Below are 20,520 nucleotides of genomic sequence, written 5' to 3'. Positions count from 1 at the left end.
CAAAAGATTACTAATCTAATATCAAAAGATTAAGTTTCGTAATCATGGATAGTTTATTGCTTCAAAAGAGTTTCATGACTTCATTAACCGGTGACCCCCTTTCCCGATCGTTCATTCATATCATCGTTCGGGTGTAAAGAAAGAATACGATAAAACACACCGCCGGAAACAATAAATTCGTAGAACAATAGTAATAATTACACTAAAGGTATCACGATAAACAATCGGGTGATCCATCACGGCGTTATCAAGGCGTTAGTATTTTTAGCGGGGCTATCTGGAGTGAGTATTTTTCAGCTGATACGTTATCGGCGGTGATAGCGCTTGTGTAGGTTGCCGACCCCACCACACGGCTGAACAGCTGGCAAGGACCTCTATTGAGTCGTTTGAAAGTATTACAAAATGGTTGGAATGCAAATGTAGATTTGGAACTAGGTACGCCTATAGGCGTGACAGTCGTAGATAGAGGTAAATAAGCTACAAATTATAAGTGAGGACTGTTGGCTTATGAACTCATATCCATATTTCTAATTTAGTTACATAGGTACTCGTACTATCAAAGGTCGACCGAAAAGACAACCAGCCCTAGTTTCATAATAATGTGTGTAGCTAAAGGTTGACAGAATAGGTGTCGGTGTCTAAAATAAATGTCATAGTATTTTAGGAGCAACAGTTTATTGGATGAGTATCGACGAGCTGTCGTCTGCGCGGGGACGTTTCGTCGCATGTTTCTGTTTCAATGGCCGTGAAATGAGTTTATCATAATATGTGACACATTGAGAAATTAGAATTTCTAATGACAACCTTGAAGGTAGGTAGGTAAGAATTAGGACATTTAAAAAAAGCTCTTTTGAGCATTTAACAGAACATGGTAATTTCAAGAATGTGGGCAGTTCATACCAAAACAAAAGTTAACTATCATTAAATACTTCTAACGTTGTTGTCAAATAAAAACATGCAAAACAAAAACAAGTGGATAAACAAGATAACAAAACGAGCAATATGAAACTAGAAGTGAAGGCAGTTCTGATAGTTACGTAGGTAGTATAGTAATATGTAGCTGCATCAATAGCACAAGTCATAAACACTGCAACAAAGTAAGAATGAACCGTTCTGACCTCTTCACGTGCCCAGCGCGGTGCGCCGGCGCAGCCAGGCTGATACGGACAAATTACTGTCTAGTTTAGTTCCATCGAGTGGAGGGCACAATGCACATCAAAATTCACTCACAACGGGTGGTCCACACGAATCACGTTTCTTGAAACTTGTGGAATCCTTGAGCTTAAATAAAGCAAGTTTTAAATCAATGTTATCTAACAGAATCAGGATGTTGTCGTCATGGAACATCCAAACAAAATTACAAATTGAACTTAAACATAGAACCAAACCCAAAAAAGGTTGCCCTAAAGGTAGCTATGACTTTAGCTAATGAGGGTCGTATAAGTGGGAATTTAAAAATAACGTATGTAATTCGCTGGGCAATGCGAAACGAACATAGCAGTCTCCCGGGCCACCCACAGCAGAGCTTTGCATTTTTGTACTACCCCGACGTTTGACTCTGAACGTGGCCCGTGATTAGTTCCTCTGGGGGACGTATTCAAAAACTTCCGACATTGCAATTGTAGATTGACGCGAGTCGCGAACGCACCGGGAACATGCACGAGGGTTGCTTATTGGCGCAATAAACATAAGTACGGCATAGTCAGTGGTTATGATGGGGCGTGCTACTTGACGCATGATTATGGTAGGGTACACGAGTGTTTTACGCGGTAGGTAATTTTTCTTCACAATTTGTGGGTCGCACAAATATGCTGATCACGTTTCTTGAAACCATCAATGGTATCAAATTGTCAACTATTATTTAATTGACGAAATATACAATACAAATTCCAAATAATGAAAAAATGCATGACAAGCAATAGCAATCTACCTTGATGATTTATATCTTCAAGCTTCAAAAGTCTGTTCATATTCATTGTGTAGCATATTTAACGCTGCCTTCAAAATATTGATTTCACTGTAACTGGCCAAATTATAAACACAATCACACGGTCATAGTTTCCAGTCCACTATAGAAATCATTCTACTACCGACGCGACGTAGTGCGTGCTTGTAGCGTGCTCAGATTCAGCGGAGCGCCTACTATACCTGCCTGTATCGGCGAGCCCTCGGGCGCGCATCGAGCGGCGAAAAAACGGAACCGGCCCCACCGGTCCGCGTCGTGACATAACTTATACTAATAGAGCGTATGTTGACGGAAACCGGCGCCCGCTACCACTGGGTTTACTTCGCGAAATCATTTTGATATATCGTCTGTAGTTTTGTACCTGTCTCTTTCAACTTGACGGAATGCCAGGGAAAATAAAAAATAAGGATAGTAGAATTTTAGTAATCTAATGATTAGTTTCTGATATTCACGATAAGTAACTATTTAGTAATAAAAAAAATCAATCATCTTCATAACACGAAAACGATGTAAGTATCTGAAGTTCTGAACTGGTTACCAAACGCGAGAACGCTCTTTAAAATTTTCATCGAATTGAAGGTACACGTAGAGATGAATTCGATTAAAATGCGGCAAGTCAACAATAACCGCCTCATGCGCAGCGATTGTTCGCAATTATGTCGTTAGCACGCAGAAGGCCAACGCGCAACCTACCTCAACAGGCCTTCCGCCACCAGGCTCATATCTCCAAGCTTAGAAGATAAGCGTTATAACGACACTCCTAATCAATTATTTAACAAATACAAGATACCAGAGCCTCTAGAACTAGATCAAATAATGCTGGCTTAAAATATAGAGGAAATATAGCAATTTTCTAATACACTTGTATAACTTTAAACTAACATTTAATAATTTTCTTATGATACCGTGGATGATGTTATTGGGTTTTGTCATCACCTATGAAATTGCCGTTTTGTATGGAAATTTACTTTTTTACGGCAATTTCATATTTCTGTCATGTCATAATGGCAGTATTATGTTTAGGAAAGCGATAATTCTTTCTAGAATTTAAATGGATATCTACATGTCATGTTAGGAACTGCATTGAATGATGATGAAACGTTGTTGTTATTAACAGGTCATTGTAGACCGTAAAATGAAAAGTTATAAAAACACTCAAATGAAGAAGATGTTAATGTATAATGATTTAACAAAAACCAGCGTCTTGTTACGTAAAGCGGCATCTGAACGTAACGGTTAAGAGGAGGAAGTGAGATAAGAATGAAGCGATGCGCATTGGCTGCTGAAAAACGACGTTAATTGAATAAATGGGAATGGGTAGTTGACTTAGTTAGGTATTTGTCACTTTAGTGGGTAGGTCCTGCTCTCTAGGCGGCGAAAGCTCCACATAACCCATTGGTACCCTCGGGCGCGAGTATGCAAATCAATGCATTTTTCAGGTGCAAAACAGAAAAAGAAAGAAAGTGAAAAGTGTTGCAGAAAAAGGAAAAATAAATACTTATTTTGGAAATTAGATAACCATTGACTGGTAAAAAGAGTTTCAAAAAACCATGACACAATTGAAATTCTTCAAATTCTGAATGGTTTGGGTAGATGCTTATGGTACGACAGCCTAAACTGCTATTTTTTTTTATTTTTTTTTTATGTGATAGGAGGCAAACGAGCAAACGGATCACCTGATGGTAAGTGATTACCGTCGCCCATAGACACCCGCAGACCCTTTAGTTGGTCCAACGATTCTGTAACCAGCTTTTGCTATGCAGATGCAGAGAACTTGATTCCAATTGGATTTCAATAACCTTTCCCGAGATGCAAATACGGACGAGTAATTTATTGTAAAGTTATGAACGTTCTTACCGGTGCGCAGGAGTCGTATGTGGTTATCAGCGGTGTGGTTTTTGATTATGCGTCGATTACCGGCCAGCTGATCGCGGCCGGGGGCGCGGGGGACGCGGCCCCTGATTGGTCGCCGGCTTGTAATCTAGCGCGAATGGGCTGCGCACTGCGCACGCGACGAACTTTATTATTCTTCACAGCATTCACAGGAGTTTAATGATTTTAATAAACAGTACTACCTCTACCATTTATGCCAATGTGCGGAGTTGGATATAAAATATCTTAAAACTATTCTAATGACTCGTAAGAGAAGAGATCAACATAGTCAGTTGCAATTTTCCTACATTTTTGCTATCTATTCGATGTGAATAACATGAAACACCTTTCATAACACGAGTCGAAGATAACTAAATAAGATTACAGAGATTGGGATCGAAGGTGAAGGCTGGTGATTGAATATTGGAAACATCGTTTCGAACGAGTATAACTACCTACCTACACTCATATTCATATGTAAAAGACACATTTCACGCGCCGTAGATCCAATTTATAATGCAATGCTATTTTCGGGGGACAGTTGACAAGGCAAGGATGGGTCGACATTACGTTGTATCAGGGTTCGTAAATAAATAAACAATTTCCGTAAATATTTTGTAACATCCGCCGGTGACAATGGAGCCGAGCACCAACCTGCACACATTGGGTCACTGCATTGTTTGATAGAATTAGTTATTCGATCTATTGTCTCGACCTCTGTCTTTGGAATGAGTTAATTTATCGACTATGTAATTTTAGGAAGACATTCAATACAAAGTGTGACGTGTAAAGGCAAAGGTATATCGACATCTTGCATTCAAAAAGTTGCGAAACGGTACGGGCTGGGCCGCTCATAAAACTGGTAATCTTTCGGAATGTGTATCCAATTTTAAACTAAACACCACACGTCGACTGCGCTCAGCTGGAGCTGCGAGTGCGCGCGGGGTCGTGCAACTAAACGCATAATCGAACTCGATTTGTGGGAGTACTCGACGATGAAAATCGGCACACGCACGTCGCTCGACTTACTACTGCTCCGTTTGTAAATTTGATTCGAAATTAGAACTTGCGAAAGCATCTATCATCAATAGGTTAACGAGCAATTAAGTAGTTATGTGTTACGGTAGATATAAAAGAAGACAAGAAGATTTTGAACACTTATCAGCTAATGGTCAACTACATCTAGATACAACAGTGCTAAAAATAATATTATTTTCCATCCAGCTATTGTCATCTATCTTTAAGAAATCGTCGATCTAGAATTTCTTACATAAGAAGATATCCACCTATCTCTGTCTCTATCTTAATCGAGGATAGATATCTAACTGTTTCTAAATAACTGTTAGAACATAGAAGAATCCACATCATTGATATCATCTGAGGAGTACTAAATTGAAATTCATTCAACGCGTTCCGCTTAAAAAACAGAGTTACATACGTGTCTATATGAAATAATTTCTCCGTGGCCGTCTAAGGATAAGTGAGGAAATTCTATGTAATAATATTCCGCTATCGTCGGTGCCAGACGTACACAAAAGGATGTTTGAGCAGACACGACAAGAAAAACGATTCCGGGAACATTATGTAGCTGCGCCAGCGCCGATGCGAGTGCCGCCACAATCGCTCCTGACAGTGAAGGGCTCTACCATTATTTTTACTATCGATAATCTTACCTACCATACATTTTTTCAAAGAGTAAGCGGTGATTTCTTGGTTTCGAGATCTAGTTTATTGATCCAATATTACAATGATGAAAAGACAATCTGAAGTAGGTAACTAACATTTTGAATTGTTGTTTAAATATTTTTTTAAGGAATGTTAATAAAATTTTCTATATTTCTTCAAGAAGCACACGGTGAAATCCTAAAATTGTGCTAAGCCAGTGAATCAAAACTAATCCAGCATTATACGTTTTACATCGATATACCATTAGCAATTCCCAGCACTACTTCGTTATTTAGTTTGATGTATCGTCATCTCGCTCGGGCGAGTCGTAGTGATGGCTGGTTTTTGTGCCGGCCGGCGCGCCGCGTCGCTGCGCAAGAGCAGGGGGCCCATTCACTCTGCAATTGCCAATTGATGGTGCAAAATGCGATTCACAACTGACAGGGCTAGCAAGCTTTTGACAGAGTGAATTAAGACACATTGTCGTTGGGAATTACGATTCATTTCCCACTGATCACAGACTTCAATTGGACTTCAAGTGCGGAGACGAAATCACCATCATTTACTGCGTGTTAGGTCTATGTGTAATTGTGTATGTATAACACCTTTAACTTTTCACGGCTAAGGTACCATTGTCCATAACATAACGTATTAGACTAGGTAGACCGAAACACTAGCTAGCAGACGAACTGCTATGTACATTTCATTTCATCGTTTATAGCACTAAAATGTTTCTGGGTTTTGCTATAAACCTTAACAGCTTGTCACAACATTATTAACTAATCTATTGGTTACCCTGACTCTCATCATCAACCATTCGCAGTTAATAAAAGTAATGAGTGCCTTCAATTTTATAGGCTAACTCAGAAACCAGGCAACGGCAATGTAACTGGATCCTAGAACACGTTGCACGGCAGCCCTGAGCGTCGCTAGTGTAGCGAGTCCGCCGTCTCTTCACATGAGGCTTCGGAGAAATGTGCATCAATTAATTCATCCCGTTTTGGAGTAGACTCGTTCACATCACCCGCAATGAATGCCAATCTGTGTCGGCAAAAACAGGCCGGACGACAGCCGAATTTGGAAGAGGCGGGATGCGTGTGGAATGGCGATGGGTTTCAAGGGCAGGCTGTAAATTTGGACTCCATACAGCCATAAAGCAAGTCTATACGCATTTCGAAAGTGCCATGTTGTTAATTTCAGGTAACAAATCGGGGTCCGAGCTTCACTGAGGCAAAATGGATAAATGAGCCAAAAGACAGCTCTCACTCTTGCACAAGCACAACATCCCGTAACGAGATGGACGATAAAGACAAAATATATTAGAATCATTTGAAGGAACTTGCCCACACAGTTATGAAAAAACAATTTGTACGTTCAGGCAGATACGGTACTTATTTTATCTAAACAAAGCTAAAAAAGTTCTTTGTAGGTAAAAGATATTGTCAAATGATAAGAACCGTTGCTTCAGCTATACAAGAAATGGGATAGGTCATACTCAGCCAGAAGGCGACGGCACCACCTGAGTAAATAGTGACATTGCGCAGAAATCTACCTTTGTACTTGACAAATAACGTTCAAGTCAAGGACGGCTATGGCAAACATTTTATCATCGTCACAGATGCGTGGTTCAGTTAAAATGCAAATGTCCGCAAAAAGTGGGCGATTGATTTCACGTGATAAATGTTCGAGGCGGGAACACGCCATCGCGGCATCGGCGTTGAAAACTGGCATTCACGTGCAAACAAAAGTTTAAGCATCATTAATGTTATTAGCATGTTTGGCATCCAGTGAATACACAACCGACTGTTTGTCGTTCATTTTTTATTCATTCCATAATTTCATTGGCATTTCGAAATGGAGTTGACGGAACACACAGGAAATACAGAAATGTTAGTTATAAAAAGTAGGCACCTAGGTAGGTAATTATCAGGTCATATTTAACGTTAGATCCTTGAAACTGGTTTGTGAAGTAAACACTATGGTTGGTTTATTTTTCGAAATAATATTTAAGAGTTAAAGCATAAGCCAATATGTACCTATTGGTTACTTATGTTTTCATGTCCCAATGGCTTAGGCAAATTGTTTTGCAAATTTTTATAAGAGCTAAAACAATATCACTAGATATTTACAAAATAACTGAATAAGAACGATAATTCCAAACAAGGCCCAAGTTATAAAGTTGAATAACTGGATCCATCGACTCCGTCGTACCTGCACGTTGCAAGTCGGTTTTGGCGTTAGAATTAATCGAGTAACCATATTCTGGTACCGCACCCAAGCGACAGAATGTGCCCGCTCCGCAAGGAAAGTTCTGGGCGATAGTAAAAAAGGTTATCACTCATACGAGCCCGCACTATTCGCGCCACTAAGATAGCGCTGTAAAACCTCACCTAAATAAATAGCTAAAGTAATGTGTACGTCGGGATCTTGCGTCAGGCAATCATTTCTAGCTTACGTAATTATAGGTAGCCATAGCTTTTCTGTTGCTGGTTTGTGGAAAATAATGTAACAACTTGTAGTTTACTGCGATTGCTGTCTGCTTAGTGTATAACTTATGGATCAGTACATTTTTGTACAATAATAAAGCAGGCAAGAAAGTGAATAAAACATGTGGACCATTTTTGTACCTATCAACTCTTTTCACTTCAAATTGAAGTTCTAATATAGTAATTCATAGGCAAAAAGCAAGCAGAATTTTACCATTACCTGGGTCAGTTAGAGCGCAAAAATGAGAGCCGAGTTGGTAGACGTTAATGTGTGTGACATTACTTGACTTGCAAATATCTTTTCCTAGACTAAGACAGATCTAGCACTAAATGCCTGTGAAAAGCTAAATTGAGGTAATATGTAAAAACTTAGCTGTGCTCTATGTACACTTTCTTTAAAAACTAAAGATTCGATTAAGTACTTGTCTTGCTTGAAGGTGAAATGATATCCTTTGGTGTAACAATTTTATTGCATAATACCTAGCTAGTGGCAAATGAAAAACTTGACAAAGATAATGGACACGTAATAAGGCGGTTGGCTCGCAAGACTATAATTTTGAACGGACGCCAATTGCACCTTCCTTTTAATAAGTAATAACGTACAAACCACAAGGGTGACATTCATGGGGGCGATGTATACGACTGAATGAATATTTTTCTGTTCCTATTGAAATAGATATAAAGATTTAAGAGTTGTAAATATCTGCCGACCATAGTACAAGATTTGTTCAGTTGGAACTACTTGCAAGGCATATTAATTCTCCTTACTTTTTAAAATTCAATCAATTTAAAAAAGTTCATAAATCTAGAAATTATGTTAAGTTAAGTGAAAGCATGGATGGAAATGTCTAGAAGAAAATTATGAGTAATACAGTTGATAATGATATGTTTAATCCAGTCCATGTAGCGTTATCATTGGAAGTGGAAAAGTTTAATAAGATAACAAGTTGCATGCATGTGAGCGGTCTAATAAAATACTGTAAGGGGGCAGCTACACAATACCACAAAGCGTAAAAATCGTTCGTGCGACGCGGAACGGCTGTAACAGATATAATAGAAGGCTGGGGAAATTAGGACAGCTACTCACGGCTGTTGAAGAAATTACGGCAATTGATTTCATAAATAACTTATAGAAGGAGAAAAACGGAAGAAGCACCCAATTACTGTAGGTTTCCCAAGTGCAACCGTATCACCGCATTTCTCTTAGAAAATGTGTTTCTAGAAAAAGAAGTTAAAGTGAATTTAATAAAAAAGAGGATGTACAATCCCTTCTTGAAAATATTAGCCCTATGGTAGATATAGTATCTTAAGGCATTGGGCGATATTTTCAAGCCGGTTTATATTGCTGCGCGGGCGCACTCGTGTGCTCTCGGCCTGTCGCGATAGCGGCCAGACTGCACGACGCGCGATAAGTGCTCGCGGTAGGGGAGCATACTATTACATGCCTGAAATTGTATACCACGCAAAATCAGCGTTTTTATAAAGAAAACGTCGACGCGATTCTTGGAATTTAGTGATTTCAGAGTTAAAAGATTTTTTTTACCAACTTAAGAGGTAGAAAGAGGGCAAGACAGTCATCGACAACAGGTGTCAATACATTTCAAGAGATAAAAATTCTTAAAATTCCACTTCGCCACTGACAACGTTGAAATCAAAATCGGCAAGGAAGTAGGTAAAAGAAATAATTAAATAACATCATATTATTGATTTCAGTTTAGTAACTTGAACACTTTATGCATTCCCAAGACAAATATGAAAGAGACTACTGTTCTCCAAGATTTAATGCTACAATAATGACTCCTGCTGACATGCGTCGTTAACCATCGACGTGGACAATCAGCCATACGCCGCGACTCTAATGTCCTTATAAACGCACTTCATTGTTTCACGGTCAAAATTAACCGGGTTGTCATGTGCCCTTCAGAAATAGGAGCGTCAGGATGTTACAGAACATTTTTTTTTTAAACGTGACCTTATAAAAATTAGGTACCTACTTATTTGGGAAAAAACGCGTTCGGTGACGCTTTAAATAGGTACACTCCATACTAGTTTGTGTTACAAAAGAAGCCTGTTTATTTATTTTATTACACAAAGAAAGTACAATTGGTTCTGCATTCTTTACCAGTAAACTGAAGGGTGAAGCGAAGTCAATAATAATACTAGCTCCATCTATTGTAGAATAACATTAGGTTAAAATAAAACATACAGAATTCAAATAGTTAATTAGCCTTCTATTCTGTATTTAGCGAATACACATAGGCAGCGTGTCTCACGTGTCAGTCCGTCTCATTAAAATAAGTTGCTTACTTTCATGACAAGATCGTCAAGTCTGTAATTTGTAACCGCCCTTAGAGTTAAATAGTGCGATTTGCGAGCATTACGCTAAAACGCTGCGTGTCCGCGCCTTAAGGAACTGCCATTGTTCCGATCAAAGTACAAGGAACCTTTTGTCTTCAGAGCGTTATATTGCAGCAGCATCACCAAATAAAGGAACACTGAGCAACAGAATTTTACATTGTCTCTCTGCAATTCATGTTGAAGAAAAGCATGGAATTGGCTGAATGTACGGGATAAGACAAAAAATGACACTCCCTAACTGGTCTAAAAATTATTCGGAAGCTCAAATAGCAAAAATCCAACATTCTACAAATGCAAAATATTGAAAAAGAACCGAAAGCCAATCCACAACTTCTAATAAAAACCAGTTAAGACTAAAATATAAACAATATAAAACTAGTTTTGTCTGAAATGGCAGTTGCTAATTTATGGCAAATGTTTCTCATCATTAAACAACTTTTGAGTGAATTCCTAAAAAGGGCACAAAACTTACATAAAGATTAAAATTATACAAATACAAATACAAATAATTTATTGAATTAAAACATACATTAACATTTACACTTGTATACCCTAACTAATACAGAAACAAAAAACAAACGGTGAACATTTTTGCCGACTACCGTCAACACCGACAATATCACTCGTACGTCCATTCAACGGAGCAGCGGTCGGGCGTCATAGAAAAACGAGCGTTAATAGTAGTGCTGAACGGGTCATAATGGCATGTGTCGGTGCCAACGGCCAGCATTGACCACTAAAACTAGGGACTTTTTTTTAGGTGACATTAAGTGGTACACAATGTACTAGTACCTAAACTAGGCCGAGCCTGTATTATAGGTACCAGTTCCTTCCCAATGTTTGTCCTTGTACTAATCATAATACATTTATGCGAGAAGCGTAGATAATATTTATCTATACCCGTTCCTACTATCCAAGCTATACAAGAATAAAGTTATCAAGGAAAAATAAAGATAATCTGTTTACTTCACTATTTTGGTATATTGTGTGTGTGTGTGTGTGTGTGTGTGTGTGGCCTGAGCCTCGTTACAGCGGGCGAGGGCTGCCCTCCCTCCGCGCCTCCGGCTTTTAAATTACACTCTAGGGGTAGGGCAGACAAGACTACGTGGAGTCGGTTTTGCAGCGATTCGTTTCTGTCACGTTAGTTTTGTGGCACAAAATATTGCCTGTTTTGGACCATTTCAAATTAATTTAATGTTAAAATACGATTTAATAGGAATACATACATCATGATTTTCAAAAATATGGATAAATACACTTATGAGTAATAAATTTATGAAAATAAATATTAGGATACATCACATTTATGAATATTATAGTTATTTATTCGAATGATTATGAGTTTCGATCATTAGTATAGAAAAATATATGAAAACAAATATTAGTAAAAACTAAGTGTATGATTAGTGATATTATGAATATCAATGATTATGTTTTTAAATATGTAGGTTTTAAATTTTTTATGAAGAATGATCATTATGGTATCAAATTGTATGAGAAATATTTTCGGACCTCCAATGATAGGAATTAAAAAGTTATGTAAGAAAATGCGCTACCATATTATACATATTATTTCGAAATCTAAAAGGATTTTCACAAAGAAATAGATCTCAAAAATTACTCAACATTAATCGAGCACGTTTAAGGTTAAAATCTCAATTCAGAATTCTCGCTCACTTTATTTCCCACTCGAGACAGACTCGAATAGTTTCCAGAATCGATCGCTCAACCCTTGTAGTTTATAATGTGAGCAGCATTACTTCGCACTCGGGCGCCGCTCACGGACCTCGGTTATTTTAATGGCCGCCTGAGTAATGTCGAGGGCACCTCTACGTGCTCTGGGAAACACTTCGGCGATGTACTTTACAATGCTGAAGTTTAAAATATATTTCGAAGTCTAAAAGGATTGAAGCAGTTTCAATGCAAGTTTCCTTCAATTTGCAGGCTAGGTGAAGTTGGGACAGTTTAGAAAAATATTACAGTAAACTACTTTTATTATACTTCATTGTGGAAAACCTTGGGCCTTTGTCCAGCTATGGACGTCATTTGGCTGAAACGAACGAACGATTATACTTTAGGACACTTACAGCTGTAATTTCATCAGCCGTCATATTTTCGATTGAAAATTAAATTTCCAAAAACGCTAAGTCTAATTCAATTTCTTCATCATCATCAAGCGTAATTTCAGCCACAGGACATCCACTGCTGAATATAGGCCTCTCCTAATGATTTCACATCGCCCAGTTGGTAGCGGCCTGTATTTCAATTTAGTGAAACTTTATAATTTAGAATTTGAAATAAACTATCAATCGATTCATCATTTCAGACGTTTTAAAGATCGTTGAGAGTTTTATAAATTAAGTAACATGTTAATATACTCGTACAAACATAAAACTGCTTTAACAAAGTGCCCACATCCAAACACTATGCTAAATCAAAGTTTGCAACATTATTCAGTAATAATTTTCGTGTTTCCCACCAACATAATGAGACCACATCTTTAGGGNACCAACATAATGGTGACATATCAATTTACTTCGCTAACTAGTTAGCAGTCCCGTGGCGATGAGGTTTCGCAGTAATTATGAACGCCAATATACAGGGTGACTGAGAAATCGAGGGAATCCTCTTAGGACGTGATAGAGTACCAAAATTAGTACCGCCTACACAATACACATTTTTATTACGCCTAGTATCATTTATACAACTTTTATTCAAAGTCTTAAACGTTTTTCGAGAAGAAACTCAATAAATCAACTCAGAACTATTTTTGGATCCATCTTATCATCTCATACATGTCTTGTGTAGGAGAGCTGTAAATTATTTTGCTTGTTTTTTTAATTCTTTTGTTCATTCAGGTCTAAAATAATATAAGTATAAGCAACTATTATGAATTATACGAAATCCACCAGTACACAGTTGATTACGTACACAAAGACTTTTTTCAGTTCATTATAAAACATATTATTATTATATTACGAACTTCGTAAGTTGAATGTTGAATAGTACAACTATGTCTACAAAGGAAACCTTTTCTTTATTAAACTCAACGTTTCCTGTTTTTGCCGTGCAGTTCTAATTAGCGTTAGTTTAAATGCAACAAAAACCTTTATAATATTTTGAAGAAAAATTCTTAATAATAAGAGACAGCGCTGACTAAAAATTCTGCAGGATTTTTTAATTCTCAAATAAGTACTTAAGCTGAGTTTCACCATCTTACTTTAACTTAAACAAACGTCAAAAAATCTGTCAAATTCAACACAAAAAATTGTTATTGTTACGATTAAAGTACTCGTAAATTAATGCAACTTAGCCTTACACACTTATCTGTTCACACGATAGTCCAGTTTTGTCTGGATGAACTGTGTGCCTACCATGAGTTTACGTTAGGTGTGCTCGCTAGCGACTGCGTAAAAAAATGACATTTAAATGTATGACATATTGTGCAGCGCCCCTAGCGGCTACTTTCAAGAAATAAAATCTTCATATAATTTTTTGACGTATTCGCTAGCGAGCTCACCTAACGTAAACTCATGGTAGGCACACTGTATTGTCGTGGGAAAGGGCTTACGCGTTGTAGCACTGTAATAACAACGGCAGATTTTCCCCTTGGGCCTTTGATTGAACCCGCGATTGTCGCCGAGCCCTTTCATTACGTGGAGCAGTTAATATCCGCGAGCGCAAACTGAATACTAATGTGAGGAAATTACCTATAAGGATCACCCTGCAGGTAACTTAGAAGGATAATTACAGATTACTGAAGGACTTATGTGTAGTTTTAATTTATTATATGTTAAATACTATACTAAAATGGCTTCTATTTGTATTTACCTTCATCTTCTCGTAGAAGTATATAAGACTGTAATAGAAAGGGTTATGATGCTAGAAAAAATTCGAAATGTCCTCCTAATGATGATTGATGATCAGTGGATTTGACCTATGCTATACTCCTATGTGTCTGTCATTAAGATCAAAAACGACTGGTATGATAGCACTTTAGGTACTTAAATTAAAATCTAGCGTTTTTACCTTGGATAATATAATGAGTTTGTTCTCTCTTCTAGGCGCAGTTCTCATATTCAATATCGAAGGGTGATTGGACGTCTTACGTATATTACGGTGGCACATAGAGTCAGGCTTAACGGGACTATTCCCACCTCTCGTTCCCACCGCTGCAACTCCTGTGTAGCTAGGATCTACAGCTTGACCGCCAATAAAACCCAAGCAGTGAAAGTCAAGTTTGTCCCGGAGGAAAATTAAACTGTCATTGGACCCGCAACAAATTTAATCAGAAGAGGAGTTCGAAGTTAAGGTTCAACTTCCCTCCATCGCAAAGTGGATAGAGTCAGGCTTGTGATCATGGCTACAACCCATAAAAAGAATTATTACGAGTATATTAAAATCATAAAGCTCACGTAAATATATAAAAATTCGATCACATTACCACACAACACCTAAAGCTTTCCTAGAGTTTCATAAAAAGGTTTTATAAATGTTAAAAGTTATAAAGAAGGCTACCTTGACATACATCTCAAGAAAACCACGCACAATTAAGTAAATCGGATTGTAACGAATCCAAAATGTTTTATAACGGTATAAAGTCAATTCCCACGACAATGCCAGTCCACATTTCCCAAGTAAAAATGTTGATTGCACGCCTTAATCAACGTCCAGGAGAAAAAATAAGGACCCAGTTCCTTCGGGATTTGCTCACAAACTAGGACATCCCAACTAATATTATAAATGCGAAAGTAACTCTGTCTGTCTGTCTGTCTGTCTGTCTGTCTGTCTGTTACGCTTTCCCGCTTAAACCTCGCAACCGATTTTGATGAAATTTGGCATAGAGATAGTTTGAGTCCCGGGAAAGAACATAGGATAGTTTTTATCCCGGTTTTTGAAACAGGGACGCGTGCGATAAAGTTTTTCTGTGACAGACAAAATTCCACGCGGGCGAAGCCGCGGGCGGAAAGCTAGTGGAACTATAAATCGCGTGAACCCTCTCTTGAGGTGCGTGCACATTATCAGTTAGATTAATCACGACTTAATCGATGTGTGAGTGTGTGTTTCAAAACTTCTATAAATACAACCAAAGACAAGGAAATTGTCATACTTAGATAATTGACACAATTATTCGATTATTGAAGAAATCTTTCAGCATGTCATTCTGGTCGCTATGTACAAACTTCTGATGTTCAATCATGATTTTGATCCTTTAATCCAAGAATTTAGAAAAGTCTTTTCCGAAAAGTTATGTTGAAAATATTGTCTTGAAAAACGGTAATTTCAGCTGAAAATTTTAAAAAAACTACACTGCACTTGTGAATTCGATTATCAGTGTAAATGGTCCCTTAGACGAATTCAGTCTCCTAGGTTCTTCCAGGAATTCCCTTATAGCCCAACATTTGCAAAAATACGAAACAAAAAAGTGCGTAATTTGTTGAGGAATCCTTTCTTAAGTTTTTCAGGACTGTGATTGTTAATAGGCAGAACGTTCTGACTTAATAAAGCGTCTAATTCTGAGGCTTTTTATTCTTTTTCCGGGCCTTTGTTCATCAGTTTTATTTTATTTGTAGCCTTGACTTGACAGGCGTAATGTGATCATGCCTTTGATATAAAATGATCACATAGAAAAGGTACTTTAAAATAATGTTTTGTAAAAGCAAAACGTCGTAGTTGGGACATCCTTCAAATGGACTGACAACTTCATAAAAGTTGCAAGAACGCTACCAACAGGCCAATCTGGAATCATTGGGGGAGGCCTATGTTCACCAGTGGACGTGCTGTAGCTGAAAGGCTGAAATGATCATGATGATGAAAAGTGAAGTCTTACGAGCTCTAATCTGTGAAATAGATAGTTGAAATTTACACTAAGCATCTCTAGAAACCTCTCTCGTTTCTACAGAAAACCGAACTCCAAAACTACATTGTTCGCCCTCAACTATTACATTGTATAATGCAATGTCGTTACACCATAGACAACTTTGGGAGCGGTTCTATTCAATATTCCTGCAGTATTCGGGAATCGCTAACTGGCATAATCCATTTAGTTCCACGACTTCTGGCCCTAACTCAACAAGTAGATATAGGATTCACCGGCTCAAAAGCTAGAACTATTTCGAATCTGGAGCTGAACTAAGTTGGGGATAGTTTGTATAGAGTGATATTACTAAGGTGCTTCATTCCGTATTTATTCATGCAACTCAAAAGCGCATCTCAAGAATAGACAGTTGAAACTTACAAAAATAACAAAGAAGAGAAGTAGAATAAAATTCATTAGATAGGGTTGGATCGCTTATTAACTTGACTCGTAGGTACCTACTTGCTTTTTTACCCCTGGTGTTTTTAGACTTTGAAATTGTTTCCAGGAAATATTGATTTCCTTGTGATGCCTAATGAAAATGCTTGATTGGAAATTCGAGTTAGGTCCTTGCCGAAATCAAAATACCATCGTTAGTGGTAGAAATTACTTATCTTCCAAGATGGTGGTTAGGTTACATCTATGCAGTTTAGTGATGTAATAAGCACCGCCAGTTAATTGCACGTCCTACAATTTCCGTTGGCTTGCAAATTGCTTCCTACGGTAGACCAATCCGTTCTCTAATCGACGAAATATTGCATGCAGTATATTCGGTGCAGTCGTTTAGGAAATTGAGAGCATTTGTAAACCTGCCAATATAGTTAATAAGTCTAAGTTCAATTAGTTAGGTTCCCTAAAACAGTTTTTAGAATGGCTTTCACTTAGCTTGTGTAGAAACGCTTGCGCCCTCACACAACTTCGTTACAATTCATCCTACTGCACATTTTGCTAAATAAACAAACAAATTGTTAACTAAAAATTTAAAAAAATAACGAAAGTATTCCCAGATGAGACTAGACGTTCTTTTACCTACGACGTTAATAACAACGTTTTAAGTCAATAAGTTACACTTCTTACGAAACATTCAGTTACAAGTATACATGAGAGCTATAGGTGCATATAGCAACATAGCAGCACATTTCAATTCCATCAGCTTCAAGTTAACAATTCAAATACTTGTTCCATCAGTAGAGACAGTATATTGAATTCTGATTTCTGTAGCATTCGAAGCTAACTGAATGAACAGAATTTCACGGAACTGTTCAAAGACAGAAACGCTGCAATTATTGAAACCACATTCGTTTGAAAACGCGTCAAAGTGAATGGCGAGCCACTATTGTAAGCGACGTCATACAATCGACAGTTTGCGATAGCAAAATAATGGAAACTGTTGCCTTCACTACTTTCAGGCATAGAAACAGAAGCGAGTTTACATATGTGACGGAGATTGCATGTACCGTACATGCGTTTTATTTACTTGTTAATTGTGATTATGGTTACATAAACTGCCCCATAAGTTTTATTGAAGTTATGAGATTTTTAACTAGTTTCTATTTAGAGAAAGATATGCAAAATCAAGAAAACAAAATAATGGGATGTGATGGAGAAGTAATGGTAAAAGAGTTTGATTTTTGGAGTTAAAACTCTACATTATAAACTATCACTCAACTCCCTCAACTTTCCTCTCAGGGCAAGAACCTATGTACTATTTATTGGCTACCTTGCTAACTCACGGACCATGATAAAACATAATCTTTAGGTATGTCATAATCTAAAATAAAAATCTAGATTAAAATGTAAATAACCAAGCCCGCAACTGTGTAAAAACGAATCTCTTAAACACTCTTGAAAACGAAGACACTGGAAAGGTTTATGTTATACTAAAATAAAACCAACTGGCAACCATTTTGTTTCGAGTTTTCCACCATTTTGTTACTAGTTATCTGCCGGTTAGTTCGCAATTGTTTTCGAGAAGTTTCTTCAATAGAACCGTGGACACTTTGTCTAGGGACGAACAAATTGCAACTGTCCCTTGTTTGTTGGTACACAAGTTTAAAGTTTATATTTTAACTTTGTTGCCATGCTCTATACTTTGTTCTTCAAGTATTTTGCAGTGGAGCAGGAAAATATTTTCTATGTAGTTATAATATTTTAGTATGGCTGCTGTTGATTTTGATACTTATAACGAAAAGAAGGAAAAAAGTTTATTTGGTTCATATTACGCAGTAATTGTGTGTGCAAAACGGATTATGAGAGACGACTCCTATATTAAAATACTAAAGAACTGTTTAATTGTTATGTTGTTAATACAAATATTATGTAAATACTGTTCTTTCTAAAATAAACATGTAATAAAATCCACAAACTTTGAAGCTATTTTGTTCCCATTTTTAATCTGAACTAGTGTCAATGCGACTTGAAATTGTTACAAAGTACGAGTATATGACCTAAATACCTACCTACATTCGATTTCCTACCAACCCAGAACTAGGTGAGCTCTAATCTCCGGAGCAAGACACACGTGTCGTATCGGGACCCCAACAATTCCCCCTGATTGGGGCCGAACGTGTGGGATCTGTCGTTTTAAAAGATAACAAGGCGCTGCGATTGTATCGAAACGTTTCGTTTGACTTGTCTAAAACTAGCCACTATAATAAGTTAAATCTTCTGAAAACATATTTTTCACCTACTGTACATAATGTAATGTTGTTCAGTTTTGAATAGGTAGTCCTATGATTCTCCAACAGCTTTATCTTTGATACCATGGAAATCTATAAAAGCTCTTACTGAAAGTATTTAAGAGCAAAACAATTATTATATCTAGAGTCACACATATAATTATCACTATCTTTTTTTTTCTTCTTTTGAAAAATCAGCCTTAACTTGAAAATAATAATGCCCGGAAAACTTGACCTCAATCACAAATATACCACTCTTAAAAAAGTTTTCTAGTAAAATTAGTGCACTTACCTATCAAATTCAAAAAGTTTCAGCTTTTTGTTCTAGGAACATCCAGTTCCCGAGGGACATTCTTCTTTGATAATCCAAAATCCACACAAGCAAAACCACAACTTGAAGTACGGATTAAATTAACAACTTTTTAACATGTATAACTTAGTAATGTAATTAGAAATGCCTTTGTTACGCCTACGTCGTTTATATTTAGGCGATCTTCAATAAAGTATCATTTAGGTAGGTCTAAATCTGTTACATTGATAAAGGCAGGGTTGAGAACAGTAACAAGATAAGTGTGATACCCGGGAGTGTTGTATTCCTAGAATTCCCACTGTAGTCTAGACGTATGCTTGGTATTTTCCTAAACTTTCATGGATTGTTTTAAGGATAAATTACTTTTTTTTTCACACAATATTTGACGACAAGTCCAAGTTTTGTGAAGATGGATAAATAGATATTATGCAACCTTAATCAATTGTTTTCAGGGCAAAACTGACAGATAAAAGCTAGCTTATCGATAAAACCGAATTCGCTTTTTGTACTTTTGATTATATTAGGTGAAATAACGTTAAAATATTTTGTTTCCCTACTCCATACAAAGACACCCCGGCGTTCCGTACGTGAATAGGTCAAGAAGTTGTAATCAAGCTTCCAGTTTTCAATTTCAATTCCCCAACCTTTAGAGCAATCAAATAAAATGTCAAGTTGGAGCGTTTTGGGTTTTGTTTCGTATTTTTATTTATTTTCCCGTTGGAAAATACGCAAAGAACCTTTTTTCTTGATTAACTCCCGTTGAAGCAGAGTTTAAATGGGACTCTTGCGAGGGAACTGGACCTTTTTGTTGCCATTTTTTAAAAAGTTTTCGCTGTAATCGCTTAGGTGTTTAGTAATTTTATTGACCTTTATACATTTAGCTAGGGTTACCATCTAGAGAAAACTTCCGATAAGTTTATTTTTTTAGTTTTCAAGTACCGCCTATATACTCTATTTTAAAGTATTTGACTGAAATATTGTCTTGGAAAGAATCTATGGTATAACTACGATTTGTGTATCTTTTATGCAATGTTTTAAATAAAAAATGAATCATCCAGATATTGCCAAAAGCTCCGGAAAATCGTCGCAAAATAAAATTCTGACAAAAAAACCCGCAGAGTCACAGAGCGCAGTTTTTTTATGAAGACAAATAGTCCGGAAAAATTAAAAAGCCGGATCTGGACGCATGGTAGCCCTAACATACCCTATTCCTTGGAAATAAAAGTAAAAAGACGACTAACGAGTTAAAAAAAAGTTTCTAGTCATTGCTCTTAAAAAATGTGTTTTTATAGTAAAAGAAGTTGATTGATTATGTTTAATTACAATTT

General features: G+C 37.1%; 1 protein-coding gene across 2 annotated transcripts in view; it reads right to left on the bottom strand.

Annotated features, from left to right (window-relative positions):
- The window catches only part of Reph (Regulator of eph expression), a 96,929-nt gene that overhangs the window by 43,095 nt on the left and 33,314 nt on the right, over nucleotides 1-20,520 (bottom strand). The gene's annotated exons all lie outside the window — the stretch shown is intronic.

Source organism: Ostrinia furnacalis, unplaced genomic scaffold (assembly GCF_004193835.3).
Source record: "Ostrinia furnacalis isolate ACB-3 unplaced genomic scaffold, ASM419383v2 OfSCF3121, whole genome shotgun sequence".
NCBI lineage: Eukaryota > Metazoa > Arthropoda > Insecta > Lepidoptera > Crambidae > Ostrinia > Ostrinia furnacalis.
Note: the sequence above shows the minus strand (reverse complement) of the source record. Positions and strands in the feature narration are given on the sequence as shown.